The sequence below is a fragment of the Cherax quadricarinatus genome, chromosome 38 (genome assembly GCF_038502225.1).
Source record: "Cherax quadricarinatus isolate ZL_2023a chromosome 38, ASM3850222v1, whole genome shotgun sequence".
NCBI classification, from domain to species: Eukaryota; Metazoa; Arthropoda; class Malacostraca; order Decapoda; family Parastacidae; genus Cherax; species Cherax quadricarinatus.
The window spans coordinates 23,585,630-23,589,880 of record NC_091329.1 but is presented as its reverse complement, the minus strand read 5'-3'; the positions used below and the strand labels follow the sequence as shown (position 1 = coordinate 23,589,880).

General features: G+C 41.4%; 1 protein-coding gene across 1 annotated transcript in view; it reads left to right on the top strand.

Annotated features, from left to right (window-relative positions):
* Positions 1–312: 312 nt before the first annotated feature.
* The window catches only part of LOC128692821 (probable acyl-CoA dehydrogenase 6), a gene marked incomplete in the record, with an annotated part of 187,703 nt that continues 183,764 nt past the window's right edge, over positions 313–4,251 (top strand). The window contains 1 exon segment of the mRNA XM_070092177.1: positions 313–432.

The window sequence follows — 4,251 nt, the reverse complement described above, 5'->3', positions numbered from 1 at the left end:
AAATCATAATCTGTAAGGATTTAATGTTAAGAATTAATCTAAGTCTGCTCGAAATGCCTAGCCATGCTAGGTGTCCTAGTGGCCCCCTCTGTAATTAGTATCTTATAACATGTAAACCACACAATACCCAAAACCTGTAAACCCCACATTGTAACCCTTATAGAGAATAAACTTGAATTGAATTGAATTGAATCCCCAAAGCAGCTCAGGGCCTGTGACCTCAGGTGACGACACGTCAACTTCGGTGGCCCTGAACAACCCCAAACAACAACACCAACAAGTCTACATTCATAGTGAGTTGGAGTGTTGGTGAGGACTTGTGCATCAGCTTTTATCGAGTGTTGGAGTCATAGGAGGGGCACCGGTCGTCGGCTTAATTTTAGCCAGCTCCATTTTTCTGCTCTGCAAACAAAACAAAAACTTTAATAAAAAGTGGAGTACAGCATATTATATAATTACGGCGACTGAGTTACTTAAACTACTTTATATAAGTCAAGGACCCCAATGGAAATCAGTCACTTTTACTTGTTTTTGGGGGGGTTATCCTAGGTTATGTACATATATGCTGCTATGTATGATATATCTATGTAACTATTTATGTGTACCTGTACCTGAATAAACTTACAAAGTCACTTATTATGCAAGGCATTTCGGGTGGTATTTTTTTTAACTGTTTTAGTAGTAAGTTGGTTGCTGAACTCGGATCAAGTAAGTTTATTTAGGTACTGATACATATCAACACAGTTACACAAATCACACATAGTAACGTGTGTAAATTATCAAGAATAACTCCCCAAAATTAGACAAAGTGGGTGTGGGGGTCTGGCTCTGCTGGGGCTTGGCCAGGTGGGGGGACCTGATCTATTTGGGAACTCGAGACAAGATTTTGTTCAAATTTTTAACCCCAGAAGGTTAGTCAGTTCCTGTCCACCTAGCAGTAAGTAGGTACTTGGGTGTGGGTCGCATCCTGGGAACAAAATTAACCAAGTTGCCCAAAATGCTCAGAATAATTAGGCACTTTCTATATAGTATGCCATTGATGTCAGGTAAAAGGACACATGTGCAACTAATGCGACGTTTTATTGTGGCAACGTTTCGCCGGCTTAACAAAGCTCCTGCAGAACGAAACATTGTCACTATAAAATGTTGCATTAGTTGCACATGTGTCATTTTACCTAATATTGTATTGTCAGTATTTTACCAACAAAATTACAAGTCGTGAGTGTGATGAATGGTTTTGAAAACCGACAAGTCATTGATAAGTAAATCTGTACAAGTTGTATCATGTACATGTAGAAATAAAGATTACTACTACTACTACTATTAGTATACAACTACTACTACTATTATACTACAACTACAACTACTACTACTATTAGTACTAATATACTACAACTATTACTATACTACAACTATTACTATACTACAACTACTACAGGAAAATGCAAACTCCCTTCCTGTAAGCTTTTTCACCCTGAAATGTGTACCTCTTCAGTACAGAAAAGACTGTGCTATAACTTAAATTGCCAGGCATACCATCTAAAGGGGACAAAAAGATACAAAACATCCAGGCCATGGGAAAACCTGGGTAGCCACAGCCACTCAAGAGGGAGAGGTTTTTTAGTGCGAGGAAGGAAAAAAAACTGGCAGGAAATGGCAGAAATCGTACACCAAATCCAGTCATTCCTGGAGTGGAACCACAGTCGATGGCCTCCACTCCAAACCAACAGATACAGATACTAATGCCGGAAAAAAAATATCCCCCCAGTACCAACAATACCACCAGTCCGATGACATTCTTCTTTGCAAATATACAGGGTCTAAAGCCAGCAACAAACAACAAAATACCTTTCATCCGTGGATTGCTTGCAGAGGCAAAGGCAATGTTCGCGGCTTTCACTGAGACCCACATAAAGGATCACTTGGACAACGAAATATGGATCCCAGGTTACAACCTATACAGATGTGACAGAGTAAACAGGCAAAAGGGGGGTGTTGGCCTGTACATTGCAGAGTCACTTGTTTGCACAGAACTGCTTAATGCCTCAAATGATGTAGTGGAAGTTTTAGCAGTAAAGGTCGAGAACCAAAACTAGTCATTGTGGTAGTCTACAAGCCTCCGGATGCAACATCCCAGCAATTCTAGGAACAGCTGTTAAAAATTTACCACTGTCTGGAAAATCTTCCAGCTCCTGCACCCAACATCTTGCTCCTGGGGGATTTCAACTTAAGGCACCTAAAATGGAGGAATATAGCAAATAATATTGTTGCAGTAATAACACCAGGAGGCAGCTCTGATGAAAACTCACACTCACACGAGCTTTTTAAATCTCTGCACAAAATTCAATTTAAACCAGCAAATAATAGAGCCAACTAGACTGGAGAATACACTAGACCTCATCTTCACTAACAATGATGATCTGATAAGAAATGTCACCATATCAAAAACAATATACTCAGATCACAACATAATTGAGGTTCAGACATGTATGCGCAGAGCCCCAGACTGACATAATGAGACTAGTCACGAGGGAGCATTCACCAAATTCAACTTCAATAACAAAAACATAAAGTGGGACCAAGTAAACCAAGTCCTAACTGATACAAGCTGGGAAGATATACTAAGCAACACAGACCCCAACTTATGCCTAGAACAGATTAACTTGGTGGCACTTGATGTATGCACAAGGCTTATTCCTCTAAGAAAAAGGAGGAGTAGATGTAAAATAGAAAGAGACAGGCGCTCCCTTTACAGGCGACGGAAAAGAATAACAGAGCGGCTAAAAGAGGTCAGTATATCTGAAATGCATAGGGAGACACTGGTCAGAGAAATTGCAAGCATCGAACTTAAGCTAAAGGAATCTTATAGGAGTCAGGAATCGCGGGAAGAACTAAAAGCCATAAATGAAATCGAAAGAAACCCAAAGTATTTCTTCTCCTATGCCAAATCAAAGTCGAGAACAACGTCCAGTATTGGGCCCCTACTTAAACAAGATGGGTCCTACACAGATGACAGCAAGGAAATGAGTGAGCTACTCAAGTCCCAATATGACTCAGTTTTTAGCAAGCCGCTAACCAGACTGAGAGTCGAAGATCAAAATGAATTTTTTATGAGAGAGCCACAAAATTTGATTAACACAAGCCTATCCGATGTTATCCTGACGCCAAATGACTTCGAACAGGCGATAAATGACATGCCCATGCACTCTGCCCCAGGGCCAGACTCATGGAACTCCGTGTTCATCAAGAACTGCAAGAAGCCCCTATCACGAGCCTTTTCCATCCTATGGAGAGGGAGCATGGACATGGGAGTCGTCCCACAGTTACTAAAAACAACAGACATAGCCCCACTCCACAAAGGGGGCAGTAAAGCATCAGCAAAGAACTACAGACCAATAGCACTAACATCCCATATCATAAAAATCTTTGAAAGGGTCCTAAGAAGCAAGATCACCACCCATCTAGAAACCCATCAGTTACACAACCCAGGGCAACATGGGTTTAGAACAGGTCGCTCCTGTCTGTCTCAACTATTGGATCACTACGACAAGGTCCTAGATGCACTAGAAGACAAAAAGAATGCAGATGTAATATATACAGACTTTGCAAAAGCCTTCGACAAGTGTGACCATGGCGTAATAACGCACAAAATGCGTGCTAAAGGAATAACAGGAAAAGTCAGTCGATGGATCTATAATTTCCTCACTAACAGAACACAGAGAGTAGTCGTCAACAGAGTAAAGTCCGAGGCAGCTACGGTGAAAAGCTCTGTTCCACAAGGCACAGTACTCGCTCCCATCCTGTTCCTCATCCTCATATCTGACATAGACAAGGATGTCAGCCACAGCACCGTGTCTTCCTTTGCAGATGACACCCGAATCTGCATGACAGTGTCTTCCATTGCAGACACTGCAAGGCTCCAGGCGGACATCAACCAAATCTTTCAGTGGGCTGCAGAAAACAATATGAAGTTCAACGATGAGAAATTTCAATTACTCAGATATGGTAAACACGAGGAAATTAAATCTTCATCAGAGTGCAAAACAAATTCTGGCCACAAAATAGAGCGAAACACCAACGTCAAAGACCTGGGAGTGATTATGTCGGAGGATCTCACCTTCAAGGACCATAACATTGTATCAATCGCATCTGCTAGAAAAATGACAGGATGGATAATGAGAACCTTCAAAACTAGGGAGGCCAAGCCCATGATGACACTCTTCAGGTCACTTGTTCTATCTAGGCTGGAAT